Genomic DNA, 14,249 nt, shown 5'->3' on the forward strand with positions numbered 1-14,249 from the left:
GCCAGAAGCAGCTTAGTCATGCTGGCCACATGACCCAGAAACTGTACACCGGCTCCCTCGGCCAATATTGCGGGTCAGGGGTCCCTTTACCTTTACCTTTTATGGGGTGGTCCAATGCAAAATCCCTGAAGATCCATGGTTTGGAACCATGTTTTTGTCCCACGGTGTTGCTAGTGTTGCAGGAATTTCCCCTCCCCCAACCATCTAGTTATACAAGCATGACCCACACGCACAACTCCCATTGGTAAACTTTTATTTGAAAGGGCTTCTGTAAATAAGGAAGCACCTAAACATAAGTCTACCCCCACACGGAACCCGTTCCCTATTCTCAAACTGGGTAGACCGGTTCCCTATTCAAATGAACCGCTGCGCTCCAGCTAATGAATGTAACCGAACAGCGCCCCTTATGGCAGCCAAGCAGGTACTGCAGGGCCGATGTCTACCCCTCTCAATGACTTTGACAGCCACTAATACAATGTATCCGGGTTTAATTGACTGTGACTAATCTTGTCATAATGTATCAGAATGTTTCCTCTTTGAGTGAAAGTGTCTCTACCTCTGTAGTGTTTCTGTTATTAATTCATAGAAATTCAGCTGTACATCGGATCTGTACTGTTCCACTTTTGTTTTGCACCTTGGAAGAAGGACTATCAAAGGGGGGCTTGACATAGGGCAGCCATAATCCCCCAAGCGTACCAACACGTCCGCAGTGAGCTCACCCCAGCGGACATGCCAATGTTGATGGTGCCAGACTGTGGATCATTTGCGTGGCGAGTTCCCACCTCCCACCAGAAGAAATAATGACACGAGACACCATAATTAAGGTTAATGGGCAAAAATTGGCCACAACTTTATTGGTTACAGGTGATGAGTGGTATTGGCCTAGGCATTGGTCCTAATCAACTATAGTTCTACATTCTTTGGCAATTCTAGCACTCCTCCTTGCCCCTGGTTAACAGCTTGAATTCTGGCCCAGTGCACAATATTATGGCCAATGATCCAGACACGCACAGCCCCACCACCTAAAAGGAAAAGAGCATAACAAGGAGGAATCAGGAGGGGGTTGAATATCATCCTAAAGGATCACCGAACATACCCTTTAAAGGCGTCTGATTTCCACCACCCTATATTTTTTATCTTTTCGGCCGGGAGGCCTAAGTGTACCGCTGTAGTGGCTGCCCCAATCCGAAATGAATGAGCCACAAATTCCGCAGGGGGAAAGCTGCATGCAGCAATTGCCTTGCGCATGACGCGCGTAAACTGATGCCTTGTAAGGCGGGAGCCGTCCTCATGTATGAAGAAGGGGCCAGGGGCATTTGGTCTCAAATATAAGAATTGCCTTGTGTCCTTTACTGGGCGTGGCCCCTTCTTTTGAGTTGCTATAAGACGAATTAGGGCCCCTTTACCTAGTTGATCAGTTTTGGAGCTACGGATATGGAGAACTAAGTCTGAGCGAGATATATGGAGAAGTAGGTCTGAAGGCGATAATGTCACATCCTTCAGTAAGGCGGCGAAAAAGGCGACAGAGTACGCTGCAGAAAATAGGCATGCTTTGTACTTAGACCAACAAACAGACCTTAGTTTTTTATGAATTTGGCCCAGGATGTCGAATGTTATGGGTCTCCTACCATCTGCGCTGGGAGGCTGGAGCCTGCACCAGCCCTCCAGCACCTTCCGTACTATAAAGTCGGCGCAAAGATCTACCAGGGCCTTACAGAAGAAAGAAATCTGAAGACTGAATGTTAAGGGCCTTAGGTGCACGGCCCATTTCACGCAAATGCACTAAATATTTCAGCACTTCTGCTTTTTGGGGGGGGGGTGTCCTGAGTAACAATGCCTAATTTAATACGGAATGCCAATAAATCAGCCCAAGCTTTCTTATAGGATCTAAGCGTTAACGGGGCAACTGATGCTAATACTCCCTTTAGGACGTCTCGCTCCCAAGGCTCCAAAGGTGTTCCGGAAATGGTTGAGGCAATTGCTGTGCATCCGGCGCCAACGAGCGGAAGCGATCCATCTAGAAGCGAGATAGAGCATCTGCGATATCATTATTAATTCCTGGTACAAACTTGGCCGAGAAATAAATATTTAATTTTAGGCACAAAAGGACAAATGATCTCAGTAGAGCTGCCACCCTTGGTGAACGCGAGGATTGCCTAGCAAGTATGGAAACCACGGCCTGGTTGTCTGTCCAGAAGCACACCCGGTGGTCCTTGAACTCCTCTGCCCACAAATGCACCGCCACCACTATTGGGAAAAACTCCAGAAAGGTAAGGTCACATGTAATAGGTTTGCCTGCCAGGAAGAAGGCCACAGTTGCGCACACCACTGTCCCCTGAAATAAACCCCGAAGCCAAGAGAACCCGCTGCGTCCGATTGAACTTGAAAGTTGGCCTGGAGTGACAGGTTGTCCGGCCATAATGAAATGCTGTTGTATGTGTGCAGAAACTCCAGCCATACCTCCAGATCAGACTTAACTGCTTTCGATAGGAGGACCCTGTGATGGGGAGAGCGTAAACCTGCTGACAATCTCGCCAAACGCCCACAAAAGGGGCGGCCCGGGGCTACAACCCGGCAAGCGAAGTTAAGGTGACCTAGGAGTGACTTGATTTGTCTGAGGGTAACCTTCCTAAGGGGCAGCAGCTGTAAGATGAACTCCTGAAGTGCAGCCAGCTTCTCCCTGGGTAAGCGAGATGTTTGGGTGATAGTATCAAGTTCAATGCCTAAGTATGTCATGGTTGTGACTGTCACACTTTGCTAGCATAGCTCCCCTCCCGTATTTGCGAATAAGCTTTACCGCTTGGTCAAAGGAGGCATACTTAACAGAGCATAGCTCTTGCGGAATTGAATCATTAACTGAACTCCCCTTAGGATAGGAAAGGTTGTGTATCATACGGTATTCATCGGGGCCTTCTTGGGAACGATACCTAATGGTGAAATATGTAAACCCTCAAAAGGAGGCACCATGAAGGGGCCAGCTACTCTACCAGCAGCAATTTCCTTGTGTGTTTTCTTTCTAGCAACTTCTGGCATGTCTTTTACTGATTTCTGATTAGGTGGGTTTCCGGAGTTGGGTGTGACTGAGACAGGGATTCTGAAGCCTAGGGAAAACCCCTCCCAAAGGTACCTAGCTTGCCTATTTGGGTATAAGTTAAGGAGGGCTTTTAATGGATGATGTTTAATTGGAGAGAAGGCCAGACTGAGATTAGTATTAATAACGGTTTCTGGCTGCGCCCTGGGAGGGACTGGGGGCACCACGGTTACCTTGGTGGAAGTGCCCCCTGCCACCCAGAAAGGGCTGCTTACCTTTGAAGCATGCTGAGGCCGGGTGGTTACCCAGACATTTCTCGCACTCGTGCATGTACTTACAAGTTGGCCGTAAGCATGTGCCTCTTTTATATTCCCAGCATTGCCGACGCCTTTTTGGCTTGACCTTCCCAGATTTTTGAGGGTCCTGTGGCTTCTTTTCCATGTAAGGGCCCACGTGCTCCATCCAATAGTTCTGATCCCGCAGATCCCATCAGGTAGTGGGCAGTAAAGAAGTATTTCTGTGAAAATCTTCATCATACGTTAAGGCCGCCTCCTCCCCCGCCAGGGCAAAGGCCCTCCTAACGTGAACCATGTAGGCCACGAGATGCATACTGTGTTTGGGATAACACGCACAAACTACCGCCATGTAAACCTGAAACCTATCGAGCCAGTTCTCAAAGTTGCGTTCAGCCCGTGGCGTCCTATACTTATGCCTACCGTAAGCCCGATTCTTTTCCCCCTTTCTTGACACCTTAGCTGGTGGTAGTAGGGTGAATATGTCTATGTAGTCCCCATTAAGGATCCTTGCCCTTTTCCTTTTTTTTTATAAGATATTTATTGAAATTTTCCAGAATAATACATTATAAAACAAAAAGAAAAGAAACAACAAAAATACAGAAATACAAAAACAGAAAAATAAAGACAACTAAAAAACACATAGAATTTCCCTTTCCTTATTTTCTTTTAACTTATTTTCCAGACCTCCTCATACCTCCCTTTCTTATATTCCAATTCAAATTATTAATTCAGCAAATCCTCACCATTAGTTTTTGCTTATTTCAAAACCTTATTTTCCATATCTCTTAAGGCATTACAGCTGGAATCCACTTAATTTCTGTCCAACATCATTCTAATATTCATTGATTTTACAATATTTCTGCAAATAATCTTTAAACTTCTTCCAGTCTTCTTCCGCTGACTCTCTTCCCTGGTCTCGGATTCTGCTGGTCATTTCTGCCAATCCCATATAGTCTATCATCTTCATCTGCCATTCTTCCAGCGTGGGTAGATCTTGTGTCTTCCAATATTTTGCAATAAGTATTCTTGCTGCTGTTGTCGCATACATAAAAAAAGTTCTGTCCTTCTTTAACACCAATTGGCCAACCATGCCTAGGAGAAAGGCCTCTGGTTTCTTCAAGAAGGTATATTTAAATACCTTTTTCATTTCATTATAAATCATTTCCCAGAAAGCCTTAATCCTTGGGCACGTCCACCAAAGGTGAAAGAATGTACCTTCAGTCTCTTTACATTTCCAGCATTTATTATCGGGCAAATGGTAAATTTTTGCAAGCTTGACTGGGGTCATGTACCACCTGTAAATCATTTTCATAATATTCTCTCTTAAGACATTACATGCCGTAAATTTCATACCGGTGGTCCATAACTGTTCCCAGTCAGCAAACATAATATTATGTCCAACATCCTATGCCCATTTAATCATAACAGACTTCACCGTTTCATCCTGAGTGTTCCATTTCAGCAGCAAGTTATACATCTTTGACAAAACCTTAGTTTTAGGTTCTAACAATTCTGTTTCTAATTTCGATTTTTCCACCTGGAATCCAATTTTCTTGTCCAATTTGTAAGCCTCCATTATCTGATAATAATGAAGCCAGTCTCGCACTTTGTTTTTTAGTTTCTCAAAACTCTGCAATTTCAATTTATCTCCCTCTTGTTCCAGAATTTCCCAATATTTTGGCCATTTGGACTCCATATTAAGTCTTTTAAAGGCTTTCGCTTCCATTGGTGACAACCACCTTGGGGTTTTATTTTCCAATAAGTCTTTGTATCTTATCCAAACATTAAACAATGCTTTCCTGACAATATGATTTTTAAACCCTTTGTGTACTTTAACCTTGTCGTACCACAAATATGCATGCCATCCAAAAGCATTATTAAATCCTTCTAAGTCCAAAATGTCTGTGTTCTCAAGAAGCAGCCAGTCTTTCAACCAGCAAAATGCTGCTGATTCGTAGTAAAGTTTAAAGTCCGGCAGGGCAAATCCCCCCCTTTCCTTTACATCAGTTAATATCTTAAATTTTATTCTGGGCTTCTTGCCCTGCCAGACAAATCTAGAAATATCTTTCTGCCACTTCTTGAAACAGTCCATCTTGTCCACAATTTGCAATGTTTGAAACAGAAACAACATTCTAGGCAATACATTCATTTTTATAACTGCGATTCGACCCAACAAGGAAAGCTTCAATTTTGACCAAATTTCTAGATCTTTTTTCACTTCCATCCAACCTTTTTCATAATTATCTTTAAATAAATTCACATTTTTTGATGTCATATTAATCCCCAAATATTTCAGTTTCTTAACCAGAGTCAAACCTGTCTCATTCTGAAACCTTTCTTTTTCAATTAATGTTAAATTTTTCTCTAAAACCTTAGTTTTTAACTTGTTCAATTTAAATCCTGCCACTTGACCAAATTCTTGAATTAAGTCTAAAACCCTTTTAGTACTAGATTCTGGCTCCTGTAACGTCAAAACTAAGTCATCTGCAAAAGCTCTCAGTTTGTACTGTTTAGCTCCGACCTGTATATCTTTAACCAACTGGTCTCTTCTAATCATATTCAGCAGGACCTCCAGAACCGAAATAAAAAGCAATGGGGAAATTGGGCACCCCTGTCGTGTCCCTTTTTCTATCTTAAATTCTTCCGTAACCACATTATTCACAATTAATTTTGCTTTCTGTTCAGAGTATATTGCACCTATACCATTTTCAAAACCTTGCCCTACCCCCATCCCCTGTAGATTCTTTTTCATAAAACTCCAAGAAATGTTGTCAAAAGCTTTCTCTGCGTCCACAAATATCAGAACTGCTTTAGTGTTTATATTCACTTCTAGTTTTTCCAAAATATCAATTATATTCCTCAAATTGTCAGACAAATGTCTTCCCGGGAGAAAGCCCGCTTGGTCTTTATGAATCTCTTCCATCAATACTTTTTTCAATCTTTTAGCCAAAATGTCAGCAAAGATTTTGTAATCCACATTTAATAACAATATGGGGTGGTAGTTCTTAAGTTGAGTCTTTTCAGTCTCTGTTTTCGGTATAAGTGTGATATATGCCTCTTTCAACGACTCTGGCGCCCTTTTCCCTTCCAAAATTTCATTGCAGACTTCCTTCAAAGGTTGTAATAAGTACTCCTTCAAAGATTTGTAATACCTGGAAGTCAGCCCATCCGGTCCTGGAGACTTGCCCAATTGCATATTTTGAATGGCACCTTCTACTTCCTGTTCTGATATTTTATAGTTCAACATCAGTTTACTTTCTTGAGAGATTTTTTGTAATCCATTTGTCTTTAAAAATTGTTCTATATCCATTTCTTTCTGTGGTCCTTGTGAGTATAATTGTTTAAAGTACTTCTGGAAACAGTTTCTGATCTCAGTTGGGTTATGTATGTTTTTTCCTTCCACTTCGAGATTTGTAATAGTGTTTAATTTTTGTCTTTTTCTCATTTGGCAAGGCAAGAGTTTCCCGCATTTGTTCGCTGATTCAAATGTCTTTTGTCTCATTTGTTTGATTTTCCATTCTATTTCTTGATTCATCAATTCCATATATTGTGTTTGATATAATCTTATTTCTCTCAAAATCTCCTGCGACTTTGGTTTTGCTCTCAATTTCTTCTCCCCTTCTTTTATTTTCTCCAGAATTTTGTCTTTCCTTTCATTTTGACTTCTTTTCTTGATTGCATTCTGTTGTATCAGAAACCCTCTCATAACAGCTTTACTAGCATCCCAGATTACTCTTTTTTCAACCTCAGTATTCATATTTATTTCAAAATAGTCTCTCAAGGTTTTTTGGGCCTTTTTATACACTTCTTCGTCTCTAAATAGGGTGTCATTCATCCTCCATCTGAAGGAGCCAGTTGCTATTTGTTTCATTTCCATCCTTACAGCATTATGGTCGGAGCAAGTTTTGGGGGAGATTTCCACTTTTTTTATCTTTGGTGCCATTCCTCTAGTTACCCATATTTGGTCAATTCTAGTCCATGTCAACTTAGCTTCAGAAAAGAAGGTTCCCTCTCTTCCCAGAGGGTTCTTTGTTCTCCAAATGTCCACCAAATCCATATTGTCAGTCATTTCAAAAAAAGTTTTTGGTAGTCTACCATCTTTGGTGACTACCTGTCTTTGTGCTTTGTCCATGTTTGTAGATACTACTCCATTCATGTCCCCCATCAGAATCAGGTTATCATCTAGATGGTCCAGTAAAATCTCATGCAACTTCTTAAAAAATTCAGATTTCCCCTCGTTTGGTGCATAAATTCCTACTATCAAAAATTTCTCTCCTTGAAATTGAATTTCAATTGCCAGGTATCTTCCTTGCTCATCTTTAAAAATTAATTTCGGTAAAAGTCTCTCCTTTGCATATATCACTACTCCTCTTTTTTAACTTTGTCAGATGAAATAAACTCTTGTCCCAATCTCTTATTAATAAGTAATTTCCTGTGTAGCCTCATTACATGTGTTTCTTGTAGGCAGATCAAATCCAATTGTTCTTTTTTTAATATATGAAACACACTTTTTCTCTTACGAGGGGAATTAAGTCTATTACAATTCCAACTTAGAAGTTGCAGAGCCATGATGGGGTTACTTCGCTTTACCTCCAACTGCTCCGAGTAGCTGTTCTTTTTCTGTCGGTGGTGTCTCTTTCTCTGGACTGGGGAGTCCAAATGGTAGATTTGCTATGCCCAAGATTCCTTTTTCCAGTGTTTTTCGCTCTTCTCCTGATTCCGCTTCTTTCTGTAGGTGTTCTTCGTAGTCTTTCAAAAACTTGTCTTTATCATTCACCGTTCTTATTCTTATTTTCCTTTCTTTGTATTTAAAAGATAGGCCTTGGGGAAATTCCCACCTGAAGGGTATCTTATTTCTCCTCAACAAGACGACAAGATCTCTGTAGTAGGTCCTTATGTCCAAAATATGTTTTGGGATGTCCTTGAAGATCTCCACTAATGAATCTTCAATTTCCAGGGTTCTTTGGTAGTGCAGATTTAAGATTTTGTCTCTTTCTTCTTTTGTTCGAAAAGTGATCAAGCAGTCTCTTACCTCTGTCGTTTCCCGATTCTGAATGCACTCACTATCTTAAATTCTTCCTTCCCCAAGTCCTTTTGCCAAAAGTCTGTAAATTCCTTTGTAAGAAAGTCCGCCAGGTTCTCCTTCTCACTTTCAGGTACCGCTCTGATTCTCAAATTCTTCTCCTTCCCTTGTAGTTCTATCATGGACAATGTCAGGTCGTGGTCCTCCAGTTTCTTATATGCAGGTAGTATCTTCTCCTGGGCGGCAGATGCAATTTCTTTTGCTTCCTCAGCTACTTTTCGAGTCGTGGCCGATTCCTCAATTAATTTTTCAATAGACTGTGTATTAGAGTTCACTTTCTTTCCCAGATCATTAATACTTGTAGTGTTCAAGTCAATTTTTGCTGATGCCTCAGCCACCTGTTTATTTGTCTCAGCCACTTGTTTATTCGTTTCTGCTACCTGTTTTGCTAAATTTTCCAAAGAGTCATTAATTTTACTAAGTGCCTGGGCCAATACATCTTCAGATGACATAGTTTTTGGTTTAGTCTGCGTAGCAGCTGCTCCTCCTGGTACTCCAGATGTTGAGGGCCTTCGCTGATGTGAGGTATCAGCCCGGTATGTTTTGCCAGACCTAGTGTTATGTGCTGGTTCTAGTTTTCCTTTCCCATCTGCCATAACCCTCTCATAAAAGTCCAAGGTCAATCCCACGCCTGAGAGATTTGTTTTGGAGAGGAATTTTCCAGTGGCGTAGTTGTTATTGCAACAATGTCAATGTTCCTCTAGGGGGACATCAATGCCACAGTTTCAAAATCCCTGAAAGTTACTTTAAAATCCTAAGAAAGTTACTTTAGAATCAGAAGAAGTCCAGAAACACTGTATCTCTCTCACAGAGCTGGTTTAAAAGTCTTTAACTTTCACTCTAGTTTGAGGCAGGCTTCCCACAGATCGGCTCCCTATTTAAAGGCAGTCCGTTCCCAGGGTTTTGAGGCAACGGGAGTAACTTTCTTTCCCCCTTCTCATGCAGGTATAAAGGTTTAAATCTTTCCCCCTCCGCTCCTGCAAACTGCAAACTTGGATTTTAAGCCTTTACAAAGAAGTCTTTCAAGGTTTCCACTTTAAAGTCTCTTTGCTTTGATCTATCTACAAGCAGGGAAGGCAGACTTCCTGTTTATACTTTCCCTTTTCGGTGCCGAATTTATCCAATTTGTTCCTCCAATTAGTTCAATAAACCTACTCACGGGTAGATGCTTTAAAGTCCAATTGTTCAGGAAAAAGTCAGCGCTCTCCGACCACAGCTGCACAGCTTCACTCCACGAAAGAAGCAGTCGACTCTCAGCACCGCGCCACTCACTCCGATCCGTTCCGAAGCCTTTAAAAAGGCTCTTTCACGGTTCGGGGGGGCACAAATGGTGCCCGCTGAGTCCCCACGCTCACAGGCTTCACCCGCCTGTGATTCTCAGGGGTCCCCGCTTTGCTGCAGCGGCAGAACCCGATCCCGTGGAGCAGATCCCTCCGGAGCTCAGAGGGAATCCGCCATTTGCTGGAGGCGCCAACCCAGAAGTCGGATCCTTGCCCTTTTCCTTTTGGACAAGTGGTTACCCAAAATAAAATTGGTGGAAAGGTTAGTGGATGTTTTTACATCCTCCACCAGCGCACCTCCCTTCCATTCCAGGGTCCCATTGAATGTTTTACGGTGGGAATTAGCCCTACTCTCGTGCATCCACAAGGGGACCCCAGAAATATCTTTCCCAAGACTCCATTAAGCCTCCAGGGGGGCATCACTATCAGAATCTGAAGAGGAAGTACCTGATTCCTCCTCGGTGTCGGAACGCTTGCTCTTCTTGGTCTTCTTTGATGTGTGTTTTTTCTTCGCCTTCCTTTTTCCTCCCTGTTGTTCGGTGGCGTGTGGGGCCTGTCCTGTGTTTACGGAAGCTTCAGACTGCAGCTGGGCCTCCTCCTCCTCCAAGGATGAAGCTGAACTGCCTTCAGAGGGCGCAATTTGAGAGGAGGGATCCTGAAATACACTAGGAACATCTATCTCTACCCGCTGTGGGGCAGAGCGTTTAGGCCTAGTGGAAGAGGACCTACCCTCGGACTTCCGGGTTAGCGCCATCGGCAATGGCGGAATTCCTCTGATCCAGAGGAACCCGCTCCGCGAAAATCGGGTCTTGCCGCCGCAGCGAAGGCGGAGACCCCTTAAAAATCCCAGGCGGAGGAAGCCTGGGAACGTGGGATTCGGCTGACACCAGGAGCCCCCTTTTTGGGGGGTCCGAAGCGACGTGGGGGTGAGTGGTGCGGTGTCTTGAATCGACCGCTATTTTTACGGAGTGAAGCCGCACAGCCATTGCCGGAGAGCACTGACTTTTTCCTGTGGACAATTGGACTCTAAAACAAGTACCCGTGAGTAGAACGGAAAATTGGGCTAAGAAACATTTTAATTTGGCACTCAAGCGGGAAGGCTCTAAACAGGAAGTCCGCCTTCCGTTTTTGTAAATAATCCGAAGCAAAAATTGTGCAAGCTAAAGTCTGAAAAGCTGTTCATAAGGATCTAAAACTCCTCCTGTTTTAACCATCCAAACCCCTCTTTGAAGCAGGAGTAAAGAGGGGAAATTTGACTGTTTATACCTGCAGGAGAGAGAGTAAAGAAAGATAAATTTCCACCGTCTCAAACCTGGGAACGGTGTGTCAGAGACAGAGACTTTTGGTGAAGTTCATTGACCGTGAAAGAAACATCTTTTGACAGACAGCTAAAGAAGAGATATAAATTATCTTCAATGTTGCCCTTTGCATTTAAAAGGAATTAAAAATTCGAAAAGTGAAAGTAACTTTCTTTTGTTGGATTTGCTTTTAAGATGGATACAAATAGAAACTGCCTCCTCTAGAGGGAGTTTGTTAAATTGTTGCTGGAGTAGATCTGGGGTTTTTCCAGCTGTGGTGATTAGGATCCTGGGAACAGACTGTGACCTTGAACAAAAATGTGTCTGGAAGAAACTTTGGTGCTTGCTCTTTGCAAGACGAGCGCCCTGTTAGAACAGTTGCATGAGAAGATGGATTTGATGACTGTTGCAGTTAAAAATTTTGGACAAACAGTGAAGATTTATACAGGAATTACTCAGGAGCCAACTCAAGAACCTGATTTGATGGAGCAAGTGCAAATGCAGAAGACAGGGGAGGAAATTGTTGTTGAACTTCAAGCAATACAAATGGAGAAGCCTGAGGCCCCACAGGAGCATAAGCCGTTGTTGTTGAAGATTGAACCTGGAGAGATCTGGAATTGTGGGGGCCCTTAAGTTTGGAGGGTCCTTGAAGCATGTCTTTAAATACCCTCTGGACTACTCTGTTGACTGTGGGGAATGGAACTATGAGGAATGGGCTGATCTCTTGAGGAAAGATGGAGACATTTTCGAGTTGGAACATCCCCGAGATCTACTCTTCAATGAGAAAGGAAAGAAATTAAGAAAGAGATCAACAAAAGAGAAGGTAAAGTGCAAGTATAAACAAGAAGAAGATCTGCAGAAGGGACATGGAAGAGACTTAAGAGCCTCGGACATAAGATTACCAGGTTGATGGACCAGAAGAAAAGGACAATAAGGACTGACATAACCCGAGACCAGGAAAAAGAGACGCTGGATGAAGATTGGAAGAAAATTTTTAAAATTTTATTTTGGAAATTACTGTAAAATTAATGAATATTAGGAAAAACGTTGGAAGGAAACTATTTGGCTTTAGTAGAAATAATATGGAGTTATGTACAAATAAGTATTAAGTCTTAAGTTTTAAGGTATTTTATGGTAAGATAAGGTTAAAATAAATTAAGGCAAATTGAATGACAGAATATAGTAGTGAAAGATGGAAGGATTTGCTGACTTAATTAACAGGTTAGGTTTTTTAAGATAAATTATTTAATTGAAAATTGAGTGTTATTAGGTGAAAATGCAAAGTTATAATATATTTAGATGAATTATCAAGATAAAAGAAAAAATAGAAAGGATTTGCTGAAATTACTAATTGAACTAGAATACAAAAAAGGGAGGTGTGAGGAGGTCAGGGAAACAAGTAAAGGAAAGTTAAGATATGGAAAGGACGACGTGTTTTTTTAAAAAATTGTTCTTATATTATTTTTACTTCTTTTTGTGTGTATTTTGTATTTTTTGTTCCTCTTTTCTTTTTCTCTTTTATATTTTTGTAACCTTTTCGAAACTTCAATAAATATTATTATTTTTTTTAAAAAAGAGGACCTACCGTCAGCGGCACTGGGTGTAGACTTTTTGTTGCGCGCTGACTGAGAGCGCGTGTTGGGTCGCTTACTTGTACTGCTGCCAGGCTGTGCGCTACTCAGCCTAGAGGCGGAGGCTGAAGTACCTGGCTGCTACAGCATGCTAGGTGAAGTGTCTGGAATACAGTCCTGAGAACTTAAAATTGGCAAAGTCGACCCAGCAACCCTTGGCCTACATTGCAAATAGAAGGTTTCAAAAGCTGAGAAAAATTGAGCCGGTTTACGCACGAGCAACCCCTAGAACCATCACAGCAATCCGTCAGTCACTGACGTTGCTTGTGCGTAGCCCCAGAGAGGCAGCACGATGAGCCAAACAGGGACAGCAGGAGAGACGGAGCAACAAGCTGCGGTGCAGAGTCTGGTCGAGAGAAACGGAGACTTGGAGGCGCATGTAGCTACCCTGACGGCGCGGCTGGACGAGAGACGGGCTCAGGATGCACAGGTCAGAACCACCCCCATCGCAAGGAAGGTACCGGGGCTGGTACACAAGTTTGGTGGAAAGCCCCAGGACTACAATGCTTTCCGAACGGAAGTGCAGTACGCTTTGGAACTGCAGAAAGATGACTTTGCTGATGATGGGGAGAGGGTGGCTTACATTGTGGGGCATCTGCAGGATGGGGTGCGCGAATGGATCAGGCCCCTAATGGCGACGCAAAATGATGCCTTGAAGGACCTTAAGAAATTCTACCAGGCAATGGATGCGATGTTCTCCAGTGAGGTGGAGCAAAGTGTGACACGGCGGGAACTGATGGGGTGCAAGCAGGGGGGCCAGTCCGTCAGAAACTACTGGTCGCGTTTTGCGATGTTAGTCCACCGACTCGGGTGGGATCTGGACTCTGAACCGATACAAATGTTGTTTGAGGCGGGTCTATTCCCCAAAGTGAAAGACGAGTTGTCCCAAGCACCCCGGCAACGGTCGATGGATGAGCTCACAAAGGCTGTGCTGGCGATCGGCGTACGCCAGGAAGCGCGGGCTCAGGAGAAGCGGGAGATAAGAGGGGAACGTTTCCATGACAACCGCATTCCTGAGATACCGAGGGAGCCTTCCCAGGCGGCGGAGCCGATGGAAATTGATGGCGTGCACGCGCGCGAAGTTTCAAACTCTGGTGAAGGTCATAAAAGGGAGGGAAAGGAGTGGAAAACTACCAAGAAGTGTTGCCTCTGTCAACAACCGGGACATTTTGCTAAGGTCTGCCCTCAACGAAAAGCCTGGCAAGGAATGGTGGGGGCTGCAGGCCACAACGAGAAGGGGGAGGAAGGGCAGGTGCAGGGAAACGACAACGCCTGGCTGCCAACCAGCAGGGGCAGCAGCCAGGCCAGCAACCAATAGAAGTGCCCCAGCCTGACCCCCCCAAGGCAGCTATAGCCATAGAAGTGGTGCTAAAACTCCCGAATGGGCACCCCGTCAAAGTTAAGGGACTGCTGGATTCGGGCAGCTCGTGTAATTTCTTCAGCAGAGACTTCGCTCTGGAGCACCAACTCCACCTGTTACCTCTAGATTTTCCCTTGCAGGTGACCACCAACGGTGGCCAGGGTAGCTGGGCTGGCCTAGGAACAAAAAGGGGAGGTGCCACCACAATATGCTGACTTGAAGGAGGTCTTCAGCGAAAGGGAGGCAGATAGACTACCCCCCCCACTGGCC

General features: G+C 43.6%; 1 pseudogene across 1 annotated transcript in view; it reads right to left on the reverse strand.

The window, feature by feature from the left end:
* LOC309333189 (E3 ubiquitin-protein ligase LRSAM1-like) overlaps positions 1 to 10,444 on the reverse strand; it is a 106,131-nt pseudogene extending 95,687 nt beyond the window's left edge. The window contains exons 1-2 of the transcript XR_014161633.1: positions 10,420 to 10,444; positions 10,138 to 10,314 (exon numbers count right to left, since the gene is read on the reverse strand). The product of XR_014161633.1 is annotated as an E3 ubiquitin-protein ligase LRSAM1-like (transcript). The remainder of the gene's footprint in view (positions 1 to 10,137; positions 10,315 to 10,419) is intronic.
* Positions 10,445 to 14,249: the final 3,805 nt, after the last annotated feature.

The sequence above is a fragment of the Podarcis erhardii genome (genome assembly GCF_964252035.2).
Source record: "Podarcis erhardii genome assembly, chromosome: W".
Lineage (NCBI taxonomy): Eukaryota > Metazoa > Chordata > Lepidosauria > Squamata > Lacertidae > Podarcis > Podarcis erhardii.